The following is a 12,384-nucleotide window of genomic DNA, read 5'->3' on the forward strand; positions in this document are numbered from 1 at the left end:
GGACGTGTACGGGATGACAACAGGATCTGTTACAGGCACTTATAAGCACAGGGAGGGCATCCAAGGCCACCCTGGGGAGATTCTTTAGTCCCGAGTTCAGGGGCGAAAGTGGGCAGGATAAACACTGAGGTTTAGTGGAAATGCATCACTGTTTTCATATGGGGTACTGAGGTGCACATGTTAAGAGCCCGGACTTAAAAAAAAATTATCTTTGTGTCTCACTGATAGCACAAATCAGATGATCACTTGGGCTGTGGCATCTTTTCTAGCCTGTGAACGGGTAGACTGGAAAGTAATACTGTTACGTGGCATGGCCCGGCTAGGGGTAGGCTTTAGCATCCCTAGAGTTTCCATCAGCCTTTCTCCAGAGCCACTTCGAATAAACACCAAGACCACAAAGAAGCCAGGTGACCGTTAGCAAATGCAGCCAGACAAGGCACCCAGCCCACCTCAGAGCCCGTCCGTAGAACAGATTGCTCTCCCAAGGCCTAAGAAGTTCCAGAGCCGCCGCTCCTCAGAGCCCTTGCACCGGGTGTGGGTGAACCAGCGAGGCTTAGAATCCCCTGTGGCACCTGTTTAAAGGTCAGGTTACTGGGCTGGGCTCCTGAGACACCAATTCAGGGGGTCTGGAGTGGGAGCTGGTTATCTGCATTTTAGACCAGACTCCCAGATGATTCAAAACTAGTGCGGAGTAGCGCCATCTGAGAACCTACTGGGCACAGACAGAGGAAAAGAGGAGGAGGCAGTAAAGAGGCAGAGAATGAGGAGGTATATACACGGGGATGAAAGGAAGAGGAGACGTGTGAAAGCTTCCAGTGGGGTGGGTGGCTAGGAGTGTGAGGCGGCGGGGGCCTCCTGTCTCAAATAGTTGCCTTCAAGTCCCGAATGCTAAGAAGCAGGCTTCCTTCTAATAAACTCTGAAAGCAAACATGAGCGTTTGAAGCTCCATGATCTAAGGGAGTAGATTGAAGTGAGAGAGCTTATCCAGGAGATCTTTGGGCTGGGAGAAATCTCTCCGCAGTGCTAGATCAGGGCCACACAGGTCGTGTGTACCCAGCAGGACTCCCCACACGTTACGACTGAGAGGGAACCGACATCTGAGAAACACCTGGGGAGAAAGAAGACCTGGAAATGCCTGACTGGACTGTGCATTTCATGGTTACAAAAGCATTCATTTTTCAAAAGGTTGGTTTCTTTCTGCTGTATGGTTCTTAGGGGGGCTGAAAACACAGCCTCATCTTAGAGACAGCGGAAACAAAAATGAGCTAAAACCCAAACAAACAAAACTGAAGTGCCTTCAGAAGTGCTTACGCCACTTCTGTCTGGGAGGAAAATTAATGTGGACCCACTGAGAGACCACATGAGTGAGGCTTAGGCAAGTGAAGGGCAGACTTCTGGTAGATTGGTCTGGCGGTTCTCACGCTTGACTGCATCCGAGTGGCCAGGAGGACTTGTTAAAACACACCGTGGGGCCCATGTCGAGTGTCTGATTCACTAGGTCTGGGGTGGGGCCCGAGGATTTGCTGCTGCTGCTGCTGCTGGTCTGGGGGTCATACCTTGAGAACCACTGGGTTAGACCACGGTCTAAGGTTTAGAACAAGGTCTGGAATGTCCAAGGAACCGAGATATGAAACTTTGTCTAAAAACTGGGCAAGGGGAGAAGGTATCAGAAGACCCTAGTTGAAAACATGGTGGAGAGAGCTTCCAAGATTAACACCCCCTTACCTTAGGTGAACATTTTTACCTGCTATCTGCATGCTTCCCTTCTTGGAGGAAGGAGGAACTTGACCCATCTGGTTCTAGAAAATTCTGAGACTAGAAGATGATTGGTCTGTAACCTCAATTACTTGCTACTAACAAGATAGAGCCACAAATGCCCTACTATACATGCCTGGGGCTTCATAACATCTTCTGGTGACTTCTTTTCCCTCTCCAGGCAGTGCTGGCCTTTTATTTTAACCTGATTTTACATGCATGCAATGACTAGGAAAAGATAGAGCTTTGTGACCACCAAAAGCTCATGTTCCCCTCTGGAGCTGTTGCTAAGAAATGGTTACCCGGCCGGGGAATACGTTCTACAGCCCCACCTCCGGATGTGGCCCTGGAACCAGTCCTCATCAGTGAAATATGACTGGAAGTGATCTGCAGCACCTCCAGGCTGGGGTTTTGAAGAAGTGTATGAGCCGCATCTGTGGTCTTTCTCCTTTGGCTGGCTGTCTGCAAAGGACTCTGGGATTCTGGCACAGCGGAGCCACGAGGTAGAAGAAGCCTGAGTTCTGGCAATACTCACTTGCTGACCAGGAACACCTACAAAGGACTGTTATGTGTCAACACACTTAAATTTGGAGAGTTGTTTGTTATAGTAGCCGGTGTTATGTCACTTGAACTAACAGAGGGGCTGCTCACCCTGAGACTTGCCCTTCTGGACTGTTCTACCCTCTTCCTCCTCCCCCACCCGAGTCTCTTCTCTTCCATCGGGATTATTCTTTTCTGGTATGTACTGTGGATTCTTAACCTGAGGTGTCTATACAATTATATGTGGAATACTATCCATCAGTGCGTTTTTCTGGGAAGGGGGTCCATTGATTTTGTGGGCTTCTCATAGGGGTCTAGGAGCCCCCAAACTGTTAGGAAGAACCATTCTAAGAAGCCACCAGAAGGTATTATGAAGCTCCAGGCATGTGTAGTAGGGCATTTGTGACTCTACCTTGTTAGTAGCAAGTAGTTGAGGTTACAGACAAATCATCCTCTAGTCTCAGAATTTTCTAGAACGAGATGGTCAAGTTCCTCCTTCTCTCTAGCTCTATCTTTCTTTCCTCCTACTTCTTTCTTTCTTTCTTTCTTCTTTCTTTTTTAGAGGAGGGAGGTGCAGAGAGAGAGAGAGGGAGAGAGAGAGAACCTTAAGCAGGCTCCACACCCAGCACGGAATGTGACTCAGGGCTCGATTTCACAACTCTGAGAACAGGACCTGAGCTGAAGTCAAGAGTTAGATGCTTAACTGACTGAGCCACCCAGGCGCCCCCACCCTTCCTCTTCCTTCTAAACAAAAGTGCTATTTCCAGGAGCAACTTCCTGTTTATAATGGATGCTTTCATCTATCCATCTGAACCAGAATTTGGTTGGTTAATTGAAAAAAACAATTAGAACCAGGAATCATTTTTAAAAAATGGTATGTGCAAACTATAAACATTTTATTTAACTTAAAACATGTAAATAAACATTCATTCACTAAACTTTTGATGTACAGCCAAGTCATTTTCTTTGAATAAAAATCAGCTGATGGGAGTTGCAGGCTTTCCTTCTTGCACGAGCCGTATCTAAAATGCACTGTCTCTGATTTCCAGTTTTGGAAGTGGAGCAAGAATTTAAGACACTTGTGAGGTGAGCTTAGTGCATAATCCTCCCAGTTTTTAAATGATTTTTCACTCTCTTATAATTGTTTGGCAGACACATAATTCAACAGCATTTTTAGCTACCTGCTACTATTGTATCTTCCGAAATTGCAATTTTGTTCTCATAAAAACAACTCCTTTTTGCATTCATATTTCATAATTCACATGTATAAATTACTTAATTATAATAACAAGTACAATGGGAACAATTGTCCTAAACAGGTTTGGGAGCAAACACAATCAACTCTTAGTAAGTGTAAACAGTGGGAAGAGAAGTGTGCGTGGTATCAGAGTGTGGCTCTGAGCATTCAGTGGGCCATGGACCTCAGTTGGCGTGTTTTGCAGAGGGAGTAGGGAGCTTTGGCTTATTTGGTGTGGAGCCAGCCTCCAGTGATCCTTGCCTTTGGTATCCACACCTTTATGTAGTCTCCTCTCATAGTGAATTCATGGCTGGTCTGTGTGACCAAGAGAACACGGCACAAGTATCTGTTGCTTGGCTTCTGAGGGTAGGTCTAAAGTGTGTTGGGACTTCTGTCTTGGTGTCTTAGATCACTCGCTTTGGGAGAAGTGGTCATCATGCACAGACATTCAAGCAGCCAGATGGTGAGAAACCCACATGGAATGAATCTGAGTTCTCCCACCAACACTCAGCACCAACCTGCTGCCTCGGAAGCAACAGACTGGCCAGTCCCAGTCAGGCCCTGCTGTTAGCTGTCACCTCGGCCAACAGGACTGTACTCTCAGGAGAGACCCCAAGCCAGAACCACCTGACCAAGCTGCTCTTGAATTTCTGACCAATGGAAGTTTTGGAAGACAATGAGTGTTTATTGTTTTAAGCCACCAAGCGTTAAGATGATTTGTTACACAGTAATAGACAATGAATATATTTGGCAAAATGGTTTCGTGTCTGCCATTTAGAGAAGCTTCTGCAGTAATGGGGTGTCCAATGTACAGGAAACTGCCCTAGCTGCATTGGCCTTTTGGAGTGGTGGCCACAGACTGTGTGTTAGATGGTTGAACAGGGGTAAAATAAGGTTGGGATCATGAAGGAGAATGGACCACGTGAAACTAAATCTAGAAATCTTGGCCTTAGCACCAAGCTACCAGGGTTCAGCTTGATTTTGGGTGTGGTCAGATAACCAAAGCTTTATTCCAAGCGTAGCACATAGAACAGCAGCATTGGCATCACCCTGGAGCTTGCTGGAAGTTTAGCATGCCGTGCCCCACGTCATGGGGGCATACTGAATCTTAATCTGCATTTTAATGAGATCCCCAGGGGATTTATATGCACTTTAAAGTCTGGGGAGCACCTAAGCAAAGGTCTATTTGTGCAGTGACTTGGGAATTGAAGGGAACACATTCTGAAGGCAGAGCTTCTAGAAAGGGTTTTCTTTTTCTGGAGTTAAAATCCCTAACCAACAGGAACACTACGGAATCACTTCCTGAGTTTAGGAGAGGTTGGATTTCATGTCCTTCAAGATGAACTTGAGTTTTCAGCATTCTGTTGATCTGTTCTGTGATCCTCGGTTCCGGTTTCATTGTGTCTCAGATGGTTACTGGACCTGTCCTGGGAGCCCAGGCCCTGGGTTTCACGGTCTTCTTTCTTCCTACCCCTTGCGTCGCTTTTGTTGGATTTAATAAGGCAAATTCATCAAAACCCCAGTGATGTTTTCCTGCTACTTGAGGGTGTAGATTTGGCTCCAGGGAGAAAAAACACCACCACATTTCTCTGATTGTGGTATACCTAGCACACATGGCTTCCTGAGAGGGGGAGAAGGCCGGCTGCTTGCTCCTGCTCTTTACCTCCTGAGACTCTTCACAAGCCACTGTGAGCTGGAAGCAAGATTTTTTAAGGAGGCTGGAAGAGTCATTAATTATGTTATCACAAAAAAAAAATATTTGGTGCTTTTTTTTTTTTTAACATTACAGCTGCCATTGCTGCTGGTAATACCCTTTTATTTGTCCAGGGGGGTTTGCTCCCATTAGATTAGATTAAGTGTCTCATTTGAGGCACAATAACAGATCTGGCCCAGGCTTTAGCTGCTGGCTGTGGTTGACTGATACCCAAGCTTTTGACTCCCTGCTGCGTATCTAAGCGGTACAAGCTGCAGTCAATGCATTTAATCTACATAAAAAGAACACAAATTGCACGTTAGCCTTTTTGAGTCCAGTAATCAGGTCCCCCCCCACATACACACCTCTCCCCCCCAACACCGCCACCCCCGCTCTACTGGACAATTTGAGGCACCCTTGTGTTGCACACATTTTTTTCTGAGTCAGGTAAAAAGAAAAGTCTTTTGCATTTTAATTGCACTTGATCTGCACATTGAATGACCTCTGTAATTTATATATTGTTCATAGTTAGTGCTTTCCACAGTCCTGCTGCGCGGCTGATAACATGATTCACAGGCGCACACCTTGGGCTCCGTGGGTAGGGGCTCGGGTTTTCTGTGCTTTCCGAGTTTGCAGAATTCTCTCGCACTTTCAGATTCAAGCCGCTGCGCTTGATGTCAGGGACTATCTGCTTATGCAGATGTAGCGAAAAGGCCACTCAGTGAGCCCCAGCCTGCTCCTTTGTTTACATTTAAAGATTGCCCTTTCCTTTCCAGCCGCCTCCGCTGTTTGCAGACCCGCCAGCTGTGTGACGAGCTTCCTCCACACCCTCCCTGGATCCTGCAATGAATAAACTCTAGCTGTGGAAAGAACAGCAAACACAGGTAGGTATCACCCTGTGGCAGGCCAACTACAGGGGCAGTGAGAGCCGAGACAATCAGTAAATACGAAGGGCATAATGATCAGGATGGGGAGATGGCTTTTTTTTTTTTTTTTTTTGCATTAGATGATTAGCTCTTTAGTACTAGAGCTATGCCATTTTTGTGAGTTGAAAAATACTCTAAGCATTTAAGACAAGTGGGAAACCAAAGTTCAGTTTTTAGGAACCGTTTAGGCGTTTAATCGTTTTGATTTCTTCATATTCACACTGAGGCTGTATTCCTCATATCCTCCGGTAGGATTGAGTTGGATTATTTTGGCCCATCTCAGATTTGGCTTAAGTGGTTTTGCCCCCCAAACCTTTTGGCGGTAAGAGATTAGACCTTGCCACTCAAAGCGTGGTCCACGGTGCATCAGCATGCATCAGCATGATCGTCACCTGAGAGGTTGTTAGAAGCCACAATCTCAGAATCTGCATTATAACGAGATCCCCAGGTGGCTTGAAAATTGCAGTCTTAGAAGCACTGAATTGGGTCTCAACCCTGGCTGCACATTCAAATCATCTAAAAACCTTAAAAAAAAAAAAAAAAACAACAACAAACCACTAATGCCTGGACCCGAAGCCCAGAGATTCTGATCTAATTGCTCTAGCATAGAACCAGGCATTGAGAATTTTTACCACCTGCTCACATGATCTAACATGCAGCCAAGGGCAAGAATCACAGGACTACACAGAGTCTTAGAGCAGGATTCAAAACAAACAGTTCTAAGCCTAAATCAGTGTCCCATGGACATTTCTAAAATCCTTTCACCCAAGTTCCCTGGAAACCAACAGGATTTTCAGCACAACTTAACCTGACAAGTATTGCTTTAGTGCCTCTTATGGGGCCATCTCATCATGCCCCACAGGTCCACTGAGACAAGCCAAGAAGCCAAAATCACCTTGTGGACAAGAGCGAGTTCCCTGTAGAGTTCCCTTCACCATAATGCTGAGAAGTCACCCTGTGTGTCTGCTGATGGCCCCATGGGACTCAGAAACACCCCGTTGTAGAAGTTGTAGGACACACTGATCAGGGTTCCTAAGAACTAGTTGCAGAGAATCCCAGTTTCATGGGCATGCATGATTTCATATTTTGACATCTCGCCTGGCATATGTTTAGCAAACTTTCTGATTTTTTTTAATTAAAGATAGGCAAGTAGCCCTTCAGAAAAGATTTTGGAATGGAAGCCAGAAGAACGAGGTTTGAGTTCTTATTTTACCACTAGGCAGTTTGTTATAATTTCTGAAATTTACTTTAAAATTCCCCATCAATTTGGGGTACCTGCATGGCTCAGAGGGTTAAGCATCTGACTCTTCATTTTGGCTCAGGTCATTATCTAAGGGTTGTGGGATTGAGCCCCCCATGTCAGGCTCCATCCTTAATGGAGAATCTGCTTGAGATTCTCTTCCTCTTCCCTCTCCCTCTGCCTTTCCCCTTGCTCACACACACGTGTGTGCTCTCTCTCTCTAAAAATAAATAAATAAATCTTTTAAAAATTTCTCACCAATTATAGAGTGATATTACATGCTGCAAATTTAGGTTAAGCAATAAGCCAGATGCAGATCGATCATGTATACTCCAGGGCTGGTGTGTGGGCACTCCAAGCACAGCACCCACCCTCCACAGGCTGCTGCTATACCCATTTCTGCTATCTAGATTATCTAGCTTTTGCTAATGAGCATAACAAATGTCAGAACAAGGTTTTATTATTGGAATAAATAAATGACTTGTTAATTAGCAAGATGAAGGTTGAAATGAGCTCTCATTGATGAAATTGCATGAATTCAAGGTAAGTGGATCTGTCCAAATATTTTAGCAATATTTCGTATTCTTGCATGAGCGAGGTTTAAGAACCCAGTGATATCCGCAGCTGGTACTCTTAGGGATAGTACCCAAGAATTGAACCCTATGTGGGCCTTTGTCCAACCATTGGTTTAGGAGGATTTCTGATTGCCTGATGCTGGCTATAATGAATTACTGTCATGCTTTGTGGTTGTTATATACATTTTTGAGTGAACCTTTTTTTTTTGCAAGGTGATAGAATATGGGCTGAGGCTTGCTTTCCCCATAACCTCGTCCTGAGGCTGCAGTGGAGTAGTTAACCTTCATTCATTCCAGCCTTTGCAGCGGCAACCATTAGCTTTCAAAAATATTCTCGTAGCTGAGTATGAACAAAGGGGCATGAGTCAGCCACAACCCAGATAGTTTTGTGACTTGCAGTTTTTTTTTTTAAGATTTTATTGGGCAGCCCCGGTGGCTTGGCAGTTTAGCGCCTGCTTTCAGCCCAGGGTGTGATCCTGGAGTCCCGGGATCGAGTTCCACATCAGGTTCCCTGCATGGACCCTGCTTCTCCCTCTGCCTGTGTCTCTGCCTCTCTCTCTCTCTCTCTCTCTCTCTCTCTCTCTCTTTCTCATGAATAAATATTTATTTATTTATTCATGAGAATAATGAAAATAAATATTTATTTATTCATGAGAGAGAGAGAAAGAGAGGCAGAGACACAACACAGGCAGAAGGAGAAGCAGGCTCCCTGCAGGGAGCCCGATGCGGGACTCGATCCGAGGACTCCGGGATCATGCCTGGGGCCAAAAGCAGACACTAAACCGCTGAGCCACCCAGGGATCTGTGACTTACAGTTTCAAATCTAGTTGCTATACTTCTCTAAGTCTCAGGCAGTTTATTAAAAGAAACCAAGAGGATCATCAATGTTAAAGATATTTTTCTGGCTAAAGATTCTAAATCTTAAAAAATTCTAACATATGAAGAAAAGTCAAACAGACCAAAATACAGTAGATCTTGCTTTTGAGCCCCTTGTACCCCCCTGCTGGGCCCCCTCAATCCCAACGCATATTGTGTGACTCTTTTCAATAATCTAAACCCTTGGGAAACTTAGCCCATGCTTGCCATTCTGTCTGTATGGTCCCAATTAAGTCTGTGGACTGTAATATGGAATCCTGACAAGGCTCTGAATGTTGCTAAGTTAATAGAATATTCTGGCAAAAAGCAGAGTGGAGGAGATGATACTTTACAATTGTCTCACTTAGCATGCTCCTTTTATTCTGAGAAACACTGGCAATGGGGTTGGTTTCAATTTAACATTTTCCTTTAAGGGAACCTAGCAGTGGTACTCCTCTCCCAGTGTGGTTTAGATGAAGCATCAAGTCCAATGATCTCGAGGCAAGTCTGCTCAGTGCTTTGTGGGGTCAGTGAAGCTATTGCAAGAAGCAGACCCCAAACTGTGAGGCTCAGTCACTTGCTTGTTCCAGCAAAGGAGGAAGAGCATGTTTAATCGACCCATTGATAGATAGTTGTTCTTATTTTATTCTCCTAAACAGCCTTGGTATCTTTCTATTGTGGCTTCCCGAGGATTCCTGGCCTGAGCCTTTTATAGTCCCTAACGAAGCTATTGTACTATTTTCAGTCAAGATCTGTGGCATGAAACAAAGAAGGCACTTGACAGAGCTGTTTCCAGTGCAGTTATTGAAAATAATCCCAACCTATTGGGGCCAAAAAGAACCAAGATCAAGACAAAGATCAAACTGTTGTTGCAATCTTGCGCAATAGCGGCTCCAATGAAAAAATGCTGGGCAGCAAACCAGCAGAGACAGTTCATCTCAAAGACTTTTCCTTAGAAAAATTCTTCAAGACATCTGGCCCCCAGCTCTGAAGTTTTCCTGTTTTGTGTTATCTAAATGTTTGTTGGGTTTCAGCTTTGCTACGTGTTTTCGGTTTTCTAAAAGAATTTACCTTTATCTTAAAAAACAGCATGAAATGAATGATCCCTTAAGGGCTTGAAGCAGGTTATAATTGCATATTATTGTACCTGACTATATTTTAAATAATGGGAACACAAAAAATATGAGTATCAGAAGTCTTGGTTAAAATGTCCATGAAAGATGAAACAGGAGGGGTTGACAGGTATTTCTTTAAGGCAATATGGGTGGTTCAAGTCTACTAATTGGCTACTAAAGAAGTTCATTTGTTCACCATTAGGTCAAACTAAAAAAAACAGCCCATTTAAAAAATATATTTTATTTATTTATTCATGAAAGACACAGAGAGAGAGAGAGAGGCAGAGACACAAGCAGAGGGAGAAGCAGGCTCCCCGCAGGGAGCCCAATGCGGGACTTGAACTGGGAACTCCAGGATCACACCCTGAGCCAAAGGCAGACACTTATCCGTTGAGCCAGCCAGGCATCCCACTTAGCCCATTTCTTTGAAGGGAGGTGAATATTAAACTCCAGTGGTCCTGATGTTTTCCCAGAATCAAGCGCCATGCTCCTTGAACTCAGGCAAGATATTTTTCTTAGATAAACATTTCATAAATATCTACTATATGCCAGTTGCTGTGGTGGGAGATTAGGAGTATATCCTCAAAAATCCCAAAGTTGTAAGGAGGTATGGATACATGTTTGAGAACCACCAGCTATCACCTGATTTTGAAATCCATGAGCAAGCTTTGAGCTATGGAAGTGCTAATGACAGCCATCCAAGGCCAAGAGGCCAGTAGAAATGAGATGCAGATGTGGTACCCTAGAGGTTGGAAGTAGGGCTTGAGAGGCCTAGGGGATTTGACTTTTTAATTCACTCCATTCTCACCTCCTTACCTTTGTTCTTCTATCTCTGAAGACATCAGTCTCTAGGCAGGAGTGAGTGATTAAGCCAGTCACTGCAGTGAGCATCTCAGCCGTGGCTCTCCTTCAGAATCGAACTTAAAACAAAACAAAACAAAACATTTGCCCAGTTTCAGAATCAGAATTACTAAGATGGAGCTAGGGACTCCATATTCTTATAGCATTCCCGTCACAATTTTAATGCTCATCTTAGGTTAAGACTTCCTGGACATAGAGCCCATGTATTCAGAACACTTCGTACTAACGGGCCAGGAGACTATGAAAGAGAGAGAGAGCCAGGTCCCTGCCTACAAATGATTTATTGCAACCAGAGAACTGTAGGGAGAGAACATGAAAATAATAAAGTGAAGGAACAACCCAGAAAGAAGGCCATCGAACTCTGTTACATTTACTGTTTCAGAGGTTGTAAGTAGTATTGAAGCTTTTGCACAAGTAGGCTCACCTCTAATATTTGGCTTTTTTTTAAAAGATTTTATTTATTCATGAGAGACACAGAGAGAAAGGCAGAAACATAGGCAGACAGAGAAGCAGGCTCCTTGCGGGGAGCCCGATGCAGGACTCGATCCCAGGACCCCAGGATCAGGACCTGAGCCAAAGGCAGATGCTCAACCACTGAGCCACCCAGGTGCCCCTCACCCCTCATATTTGTAAGACCTGTAACCATAGTACAAATGGAAACATGTGTGTGAGTGTATCTCCAAATACTTAAAAGTTATAAATAAGCTCAGAAACTGTTAATCAAAATATGTCTATCCCTCTATCTTGACAAATACATTTTTGTAAGACCTGAAAGACCAGGTTTGAATTTAAAATTACTGGATTCCCTGGAGTTCCACACTGGACCATAATGACATGGGGAGAGTAAGCTTGGGTTACTAGCCTTTGGCCCAGCTACCCTTCCTTTCCCCCTTATTCCATCTCCCACTATAAGGAGCCCCATGGGTGCATGGACCAGTAGGCTGGAATCTCTCTCTAAATTCTATTCACATCTCTCTGAAAACAGCTACTCCTTTGGCCTTCCCTCTAGTATATCGTATTCATACTGAGTACATCATCTGCCCTTTGAAAGAGGGACCCAGGGAAGAAGCCCATGCAATCTCTAGAAGCTAGCTTGGGTCATTTGGTCAGGGAATTCCAAGGTTCCTTTTATCTAAACCATGGTCTAGAAGGTTTTGGCCTTGCTGGCTCCTCACCCTGTAGGAAGGGGCCCAGCCAGAGTGGGGTTCTCTAATGGTCAAGGCCAAGGATAGGGCCCCTCTTAATGGGATCAAAGAATACCACTGTGTCCACACAAGATGACAGATGAGTCCTACAAACTATAGGCTATGGGAACACGAAAACCTACCTCACTGACCAAAACTTAGTTATGTAGCCACAACCAGCTAAAACTTGCACCCAGATAAAAATGGAGATTCTATTCCTGAGGAAAAAGAGGAATCTGGTGACAACTAGCAGTGTCTGGCAATGGGCTTTTGAATTCAAACAATAGAAACTGACTTTGGAAGATTTAAGCAAAAAGGGAATTTACTGGATGACTATTGGGTGATTCAGATATTTGATAGGCTGAGTCGAGGGTCAAGCTCTGAAAGGGAGCAAATGATCTAT

At 44.5% G+C, this 12,384-nt stretch overlaps 1 protein-coding gene across 13 annotated transcripts in view; it reads left to right on the forward strand.

Annotated features, from left to right (window-relative positions):
- RAI2 (retinoic acid induced 2) overlaps nucleotides 1-12,384 on the forward strand; it is a 388,421-nt gene that overhangs the window by 213,562 nt on the left and 162,475 nt on the right. For all 13 annotated transcript variants that reach the window (XM_072817163.1, XM_072817152.1, XM_072817168.1 and 10 more), the window contains one exon: nucleotides 6,002-6,109. The gene's annotated coding sequence lies outside the window, so the exon portion shown is untranslated. The remainder of the gene's footprint in view (nucleotides 1-6,001; nucleotides 6,110-12,384) is intronic.

Source organism: Canis lupus, chromosome X (assembly GCF_048164855.1).
Source record: "Canis lupus baileyi chromosome X, mCanLup2.hap1, whole genome shotgun sequence".
Classification (NCBI taxonomy): Eukaryota; Metazoa; Chordata; class Mammalia; order Carnivora; family Canidae; genus Canis; species Canis lupus.